The sequence below is a fragment of the Etheostoma cragini genome, chromosome 22, assembly GCF_013103735.1.
Source record: "Etheostoma cragini isolate CJK2018 chromosome 22, CSU_Ecrag_1.0, whole genome shotgun sequence".
NCBI lineage: Eukaryota > Metazoa > Chordata > Actinopteri > Perciformes > Percidae > Etheostoma > Etheostoma cragini.
Window position 1 is genome coordinate 3,689,066 of NC_048428.1, and position 9,309 is coordinate 3,698,374.

General features: G+C 43.0%; 1 long non-coding RNA gene across 1 annotated transcript in view; it reads right to left on the reverse strand.

The window, feature by feature from the left end:
• The window catches only part of LOC117938056, a 16,035-nt gene extending 13,178 nt beyond the window's left edge, over nt 1-2,857 (reverse strand). The window contains exon 1 of the long non-coding RNA XR_004655320.1: nt 2,683-2,857. This is a non-coding gene — a long non-coding RNA (uncharacterized LOC117938056). The remainder of the gene's footprint in view (nt 1-2,682) is intronic.
• Between the last annotated feature and the right edge of the window lie 6,452 nt (nt 2,858-9,309).

The following is a 9,309-nucleotide window of genomic DNA, read 5'->3' on the forward strand; positions in this document are numbered from 1 at the left end:
CGTGAGGCCTTGTTTTACAGTAGAACTGCTGCTTTTGTCAGTTGTTCTTGAACCTTCTACAGAGGTCATGTTTTCAGCTTCAAATAGCTTTTCTTCCTCTCTCTTTCCTTCACTGGCTGGATTTATCCTGGAAGTAGTGGTGCTATTTATTTTATACTTAATATCTATAAAGCCCCTCCTTTATTCTGCCTTAGGGTGTCAGTGAGTATCTCAATATTATTTTCCCCTTATTTTAGACATTGATGGTGGTCTCTATTTTTCTTGTCAAAGGATCTAATAGAAACAAGGATTGTGTGTGTGTATGAAAGGCTGATCAATTTAAATTCTCTGTGCCGAAGAGCTCCACTGTAGTCCAAAAATATTAAAAAGACATCAGTGAGGCACACTGTAGCACTGGGTGACACCTTTCTTCGTTACCATGATCACACACACTGTAGTTTATTTAGACTTAGTCCTGCTTACACTGTCCTGCTGTCAGAAACAATAGTATAGTACCTGCTAATGATTTACATCCTAAGTTCTTGCCACTAAGACAGAGTGAAATGGTTCACAGCGACTGCCATTGTTGGTTTTGTCCTTTTCTTGGGATTTGTTGACAATTAGAAACATAATGGAACACTGAGGTAGAATATCCATTTTATGAACTCATGCTGTGTAAATTGAGTCAGTGGTACCCCCGGCCTGCACGACGAAGCAAGATTTGGCGTCAATGGGGTAACTTCAGGTTCAGCCCAGGGATTGGTGGATCAGTCGTTAACACCTTAAATTGCTGTGGTAACTAATGCTGAACACTGAACCTGGTCGGGAGCAGGTTATGTTGGAGATTGGAGATCAACCGGTGTAAAAGCACCACCTACTGACCAATCAATGCTCGGTTAACAACTGCGTCACTACCACTCGTAGAAGATCCGGTGGAGCTCGGTGTGCGGAGAGAGAGAGGTGCGCTTATAAAAGTTAAAACATTTAGATGGGTATTTTTATGAAAGACTTAGATTTTCAGCTGCGAGAATTAGCTTAGCTGAGAATGGGCTATTTTATCGGCTTCTTGAGGCGTGGGTTGCCAATGAGCACATTGGTGTGAATTATGTTTTTATATTTTTTTTAATTTGCTTTCACAATCGCTTCCCACTGCCAGGGTTGCAACTGAAATAATAGGCTTTATTAACAGTATAACAGTTTATGGAAAACACAACTGTAATTATGGTCAGATCTTGTGCCTGACTGATAAGTGATATTGATAGGCGTTGTGATTTATGCATTTACGTAAATGAGTCCTCTTTTTTGCCAGCTTTCCTTCCTGTTTTAGGAAGCAGCGACTTAATTGCCTTTTGCCTGCAAAACCGTGTCTGTGTTCTTCTATTGATGTAGAATAATAGTTGCTCTTCTTGTGTAAAAATATGCGGCTCCAGTAGATGTTTGCGAGTGGTTGTGCTGTGCAAAAACCGCCTCTTTTATGTGAACACGCCCGTTGCTGGATTGGGAAACACTGGGTCACCGTCGTGACACAGCGGTTGTTTGGTCTGGTCTGATTCAGGTTAGTCTGGCTTTGCCAGATCTATCTCCACAGTGCTGCAGACAAAGGTCTGGCTCTTCCACACAGACATTCCTTGGATAGGGGGGAAAATAGGGTATGGGTTGTTTGCGTTTCTTTAAACCAATGACAATCATTTTGGGATTTAAGGTCCATTAGCAGAGACAGTGGCTCTGCAAAATGGTCTCAGTAAGGAACTTGTTTTGGCCAAGGGGGTAAGCAAACTGCCACAAAGCATAGCTCATATGGCACCATTTTAATGATACCAAGCACTCACAGTTATTTGTTCATTGTTTATTTCTAAAGAAACACGACAATGTATAAAAGGCCCCATTACCTTATCCCTCACGGTATGGCTCCGAAGCAGACGTTTGTGTCATAATCAAGCGACTTTCTGTTGCATAGTCGACAAATTGTATTGTCAGGAGAAGCTCGCAGACAGTCCATATCTTTAATTGTCTTTGGTTTTGGCTTGCACCCGGTAAAAGAAACCACATACAATATTAAATTAAGTTAACTGTTCACTAAATTTTCTTCAAAACTTGCATTTTTCAGCATGTAGCTTGATAAGTCAAAGTTTGTTATTGTTTCCCCTAGAGAACGGAATTAGACAATGGCAACACAGTGTGGAATGCAAGGGATAAGTTAACTGTCATTGATCAAGGCTAGGTTGGGTTAAAGCTCAACATTTTCAATTTGGAAACACTTTTAAACCAGGCCGTAGGTCACCTCTGGGTCTTCAGAGTTGAGGGTGACTCAGCAGCTGTGTGATAATAAAAAAAAGTCTTGGGTGAGTGTTTCTGTCTTCCAAGGTCCCAAAATTAGATAACATCCACACCCACACACTTGGAATACATAGTTGACTAAACACACACACCTAAGGATGAACTCTACTGCAGCATGGTTAGGCTCAGATTTTTTTTTTGTCTGTGCTGAGGTGTTTGGGTTCATGATCTAATTCTCTTTGCCTAAGATTTAATTAAATGATTCTGTATGCATCAAAGGCCCCTCAGCGTTCTCAATATATCCAGAGTTGAGCTGCTCCTGAGTTTTTTTAATAACAAACACCAATCTCATGGTACCACTGTGGCTTTTTTTTGACGGCAGGGATCGCCTCGCTTCCCAGCATTTCACACCAGTAGGCTTGCTACTTAGCCTAGAAATATAGACGCACCCTAGCGGCAGCAAACGTAATTTGCAGCCAGCATCGTCTAGCATCTCTCCATTGGCTTGTGAGCTGGAAAAAACAAACCCTAGTCAGGGCAATCACATCGTGGACAGAGTTGGTGTGCGGGCTCAACATAATGATGGCGGAGTTGAGACGGTTCTGCGTGAATTCCCTGCTACTTGAAAACAAAGAAGATGGATGTTGCTGCTGGCGCTCGGACAACGTCACCGTCTTCGTTGCTCTGGTTGGTTGTAAAACGATCCTATTGCCCGCAGAGGGAATTTGAAAGATAATCGTTTATCCTGCCCGTTGGATTGAGCCCTGCCAATGGTGTGTTCCCAGTCCCAACATCTTGATGTGGGTCTGGCTTGTCAGGCCACTTGCCACTAGCAGTTATCAAATCCTCTTCAATGACCACTGACAAGCAAGAAAACAGGCCACACCCTCCCACAACCGTGATGGCTCCATCTGATTGGACGAACGCTTTACATAAGGCTGTCTGCTAATGGATTTCAAAGCAGACCAACATGGCAGCTTCTTAGCTAACTTTCTCTACTCATTTCTGAGCTGCTCAATCTGACTTCATTCTAGAACCAAAAAGGCTGGATTCAACCTGCAACTTGAAGCTCCCCTTCTCAAAAGTATCAAGCGTGCACTCTGTCAGTGTAATATAGATCTACATTTTTGTGTTGGCCAGTGCCACGACAGAGCATCGCTAATGTCAGGATGTAACAGTCGAGTACAGGAAAAGTTCAGGAAGGACGTGCCACAGGCAATTTACATACATTGCAGTGCACACACTGTATGATTGACTAAGTGTTGGACTGTGTTTATAATGTCAATGCTGCAGCAGTTTTTTTAAAACACTAAAGAGGCAGTTTTCTTTCTGGCTCAGTGATGGATGATCTTTTTAATGAAAAAACATGAGGAACTTGAGCCAACAGTGCAGTGCATGGAACATGCCAGTATAATGAAATCTGGGCATTAAAAAACCCAATCATTAGTCATCGGCCAGTCAAACCCAAACCGGAGGACAGAGGCAAGAGCTATCTGTGCATCTATTTATTTATATTTTGCATGCTCAACTTTTTTTGGGGGGTATTTTAGGCCTTTATTTGTATAGGACAGCTTAGACTTGAAAGGGGAGAGAGGGGGGAGGTCATCCCTTCTCTTTCTTTTTTACCGCTTCCTGTCTATCCACTGTCGCTATCGAATAAAGGGAAAAGCCCCAAAAAATCTTTAAAAAAACAAAAAGCACAGAGATGACAAATGGAAAGAAATCCAAAACAAACTGAAGGCCTGTGCACAAAACAGGAATTGCTACACAGGCTCCACTAAGTGAGAGAAGGCAGGCCATAACAGCTTGAAATCTGGGGGAATTTTGATGTGGAGGATCCGAAAGAGCACGCTTAGACAACATGGATGACCTCAAAACGCACTCTTTCTATTCTGTTATAGACATGTTGTTTATGGAGATGAAACAGCGCTATTCAACAGAGACAAATTATGTACTGAGATGTGTGCCAGCCCGTAACCCCAAACACACATCTTTTTTTGGACAAACAGCTCATTATATTTCTTGTCTCTGTTGTCTTAAAAACTACCTGAAGAACAGCAGGGGGGACTCTCGAACCAGTAACCTGGCACTGCTGGATATAAAAACTGAGACAACAAGGGGCCTGGAATGCGACAAAATGATTGATACCTTCAAATTGAACCATAATCCATCATTTCTGAGACCAGAAGTGTCTGCAAGTTTTATTCACATGTTCTGTCCAGCGACCATTGCAAACGCGTGACATTTGTTTACAACGTTTGGTGCGTTTGACAAAGTACAGTGTGAAAGCTAACCAAACCAATTGAAAAATGCAACACTGTTGCAACCACACCCCCAAATCGCACACAGCACTACAAACTATAGGTCTGAAAGCGACCTTGGGTACACAGTGGATTATCCAGGGAAAATGGCTTCATATTTAAGAAAAATGTTTTGTCATTTAAGTGACCTGACCCTTTAATTATACAAGGAAGAACTTACAGGGATGATTTTGGTCATGCAAAACCAGTCACAGGAGCAGAGTACTTAAACCATTGAGGGACACTGTTACTTTCCAGCTAAATTCTTGTTAAATGTGTTTGCAAACAGCAAGAAGTCCAACAGTAAAAGTTTTTGACAATTTGTTTGGAACCTGGGGTTAGGTTTCTGTCGAGCTCATTCATCAGTTTATAAATTCCAGCTGAATATTTACATTTCCCGCAGTCAAAATGTCACAGTAATCCTGACAGGACTGAAAAAGTCAGTTTATTATGTACTATCCGCAAAGCAAGATAGGGATGCTTGGGTTGAAAAGTTCACGCCCAACAGACTCCACAGTCACCATAGTAACTGCAAGTAAGACGTCCTGTAAGTAGATGGAAGTAGAGGTCCGCTTCAGTGAAAAGTGTGTGTCTCTTTGCTGAGCACTGACCCTTGTTTCTTTCCATTAGGAGGACAGGAAAACACTATTAGCAGCTAACCACTTAACAGCAGCTTGCATTAGAGAGGCTCAACCCACGCTCAGGGCCTCCCCCAGGACTATTACCCTTGTAATAACAACAATGTCCTCTGCCTGGCCTGCCTAATGTGACTGCTGTTTTCTTAAGCCTGATTCCACTTTGCTGGCTCACACATGGGTGTCAGGTGGCCACGAGAAGATTATGAAATCACCATACATGAGGCTAAAACGCGAGTCTGTGTTTGTTTTTATCTTGATATGAGGAGACATGACTTGTATGTAGGCCTAAGCAAGACACAAGGACACACACTTTTCATTGTATGGCTGCATTGCACATTATTTACATGCACACACCACCTGGACCACCGTACACTACACCAGAGTCTGCTGCTGTGGCCAGGCCTCCTACCGCCTCATCGGCATCCAGCAGTCACAGCTAGGCCTCAACAATAGCCAGACCCAGCGGCGTTGGCACAGTCATTAGCATCGGCCATTTTGTGTAGTACCGGGCGGTCAAGCTATTTGTATTCACATGCAAATTTAATGAGGTGGCTCACCAGTCCCCATCAAAAGAGCCCTAATTTGTTTTGAAACGACTTCAAGCTGACCCAAACCACAGTTTGCCAAAGAATTTTTATTGATGCTGATTTCCAGCATAAATCTCACTGTACTTTTTTTTTTTTTTTTTTTATCCGCCTTTACAACTTCACCACCACCTCCACTGCCTCAAGGCTGAAAAACCCAACGTTCTCCTTCCTCAGGTGGGTGACATTTCTGAAGCAGGGTTAACTGCAGTGACTTAAATCTGTGAGGTGCTGCCTCTGTGTTCCCCCATGCTACCGTCACAATAATGCAGTAATAGTTCAGGAAGGCTTTGTTTCCACAGCAACATGTGGAACAATATATGAAGTGTAAACACACATGGAACCTGTTAACACCTGAGCGCAGTAATGGATGCACATCTCCCAGGGTAGTAACAGGCCTTTATAAATCCTTGCATGTTCTAATTGGGTTTCTTTCCTCCATGGAGCTGGTGGAACTCACCATGTTTCACCAGTTCCCCAGTTCCTAGCACACACTCACACACACACACACACACACACACACACAAAAAACACACACACACACACACACACACACACAGTCGTGTCTGGCTATCTTTGTGGGGACCAGTCATTGACATAATGCATTCCCTAGCCCCTTACCCTAACCTTAACCATCAAACCTAAATGCCTAAACATTTAGGTATTTAGGTTACCTAAATACCTAAATGCCGCCACTAAGCCACAGTGGCGGCAACCGCTCAGTGGTAGAGCGGTTGCCTGCCAATCGGAAGGTTGGTGGTTCGACCCCCGCCCCAGCAGTCATTGTCGAAGTGCCCTTTGGAGAGGCACTGAACCCCGAGTTGCCCCCGGTGCTGTTCATCGGAGTGCGAATGTGTGTGAATGTTTATCTGATGAGCAGGTGGCACCTTGTACGGCAGCCCCGGCCACAGTGTATGAATGTGTGTGAATGGTGAATGTTTCCTGTAGATGTAAAAGCGCTTTGAGCAGTTGTTAAGACTGGAAAAGCGTTATATAAATACAGCACATTTACATTTAACCCTCACCCTAATCCTAACCATAACCTAACTCTAACCCTACTCCTAAAACCAAGTCTTATTCCTCAAAAAGCCCTTTAATGTTAAGGGGACCAGCATTTTGTCCCCACAAAACTGTCAGGTCCCCATAAGTATACTGTATTCACAGTTTTTGGTCCTCACAAATGTAGCTAAACCTGGCCCACACACACACACACACACACACTTGAAGTTTGCATTGTTTTTATATGATACAATTCTGAGAAGATTGATTGATTAGTCAATCAACATTTCATAGACACTACTAGTGCGAGAGACCTAATACTGGTAGCATGTTCAGGATTTTTGCGGCCATGAACAGAAGCTGCCATAGTGGTCCCAGTGTAAAGAAATCATGGTCTAAATCATATCACTGATACTTGAGGGCTGCTTACCAGATCCCCAACGACAAACAAATACAAGCATCCCAGAAAATAAACAGAACTTGTCATTCCAGAAGAGAGAAAGAGAAAAACAATTTTAATTGAAAAATCTGCATGACTTCAAAGACAATTCATCCTTTGTGGTGACAGACATCCACTGGAACAAGACGTGATCTAAATATTTAGCCAATTCATTTCCGTCCACTGGGTAGAACTACGGCTCCAGTGCATGTCCTCATATTCCTCCTCCCCCATCTAAACATTTACCCCAGTGTGTTGTTAACATTTAGATATAAATCTTCCCCAAAAGAAAAATAATAATGTTGGGAATGTTTACAGGATGAACGGGGCTTCTTGAAGCTAAATGTCACCGAAAAGTTTTGTTATGTTCCTGATGAGGGGGGTTTCCATCAAAGTCCAAGAAAGTGCAAACAGAATGGCTCATGTACACTCGTATGCATGTGTACAAGCCTGTAGGCATCTCTTACACACACACACACACACCCACACACACGCGCACACACACACACACACACACACATACACACACACACAGAGCTGTAGGGCTTGGGGCCTTGGTGATGATCTGTTGCTGAACTCTCAGGTTCAGGTCCACTTTCTTAGTAGCTGCTGGATGACGTGGTGTCTCATGTCGTCCTCCTTGTGCAGCAAGGGCACTCACTGGCTCCTATCTGTCAGCTGGGGGCCTTGGGGCCCCTGAAGATAGATGGCAGGACAGTGTCACCCCCTCCCTCATTGCCCTAAGTCGGTAGACAGTGCCTCCAACCTCATCCACTCACAGATGCAATGAATAGGATCATGTACTGATCATGAGTGGTAGAATTTATTGTATGTGTGTGTACTTTGACGGAAGTTGCCCTATCAGTAATGTTGCCTTCATGAAGATATTTTCCAGGATTGCAAGGATAGTGTACATATCTGCGTTCCATCTGCTTCTAGTCCCACCGGAAGACAGCTAGCTAGCATGTCCATTCAAAATATCTTAAAAGTGATTGAGAAGCACATTGGCGTGGCTTATATTGATAGTTTTGTCTGACCCAGGGTGCCTACACAGCTTCCGCCGCAGGCTAAAAACACATCTCTTCCAACCGCACCTTGACTAAAACTAAATACATTATTCAAATATGTGCATTTGCGTGGACTTAGACACTGCAAATCATCACCTTTGTAAATGGAACTCTGTGCTGAGTTCAATGATAGCTCACCATACCTTGGGTTGTGATATGTAGTGGATATGACACAAGCCTTTGGTGTGGGAGATCCGCGTTCAATTCCTACTGCGAAACATCAACCAATGTGTCCCTGAGCAAGAAACTTAACCACTAGTGGTTCCTCTGATATATTGCAATTGAAAGTTGCTTTGGATCAGGGGCATGAGGCTCTTTGCCTGCTCCTGTGAGGCTCTTACTGAGCGGCTAATATATGTAGTACAGGCCAAAAGTTTGAACACACCTTCTCATTCAATGCGTTTTCTTTATTTTCATGACTATTTACATTGTAGATTATCACTGAAGGCATCAAAACTATGAATGAAGACATGTGGATTATGTACCTAACAAAAAAGTGTAAAATAACTGAAAACATGTCTTATATGGCCTTTTTGGGCTGTGTAAAGCTGATGACCGTTTCCCAGATTTTTTTGGAAATTTCAATGCATCACGTCACAAAATCAGTACTATAAATTGTGAATTTTTACTCGCAATTTTGCTCGCAAGCACAGACAGTTCAAAAACTTTATAGCTGAACTTGATGAAGATCTTCCCAGTGATCTGCTTTTTCACTGCAATGTGAGATGGCTTTCAAGAGGTAACATGCTTTCCTGCATTTTTAAAATGTTGAACCCAGTGAAGCTGTTTCTAGGAGAGAAACATAACAAATATACTGAGCGACATGACCCCCAGTGGATTTCTGATTTGGGGTTTCTGGTCATGCTGCATCATCTGAACAAACAGAATGTAGATCTGCAAGGAAAGTTAAGAAGACTGCCTGACCTGGTGAAAAGTGTTTTCACATGTCAACAAGTTCAAGCTATTCCAGACCCATCTTCAAAAGAGAGAGCTCACACATTTCCCCTCCTTGTTGAAGGCAAGTGG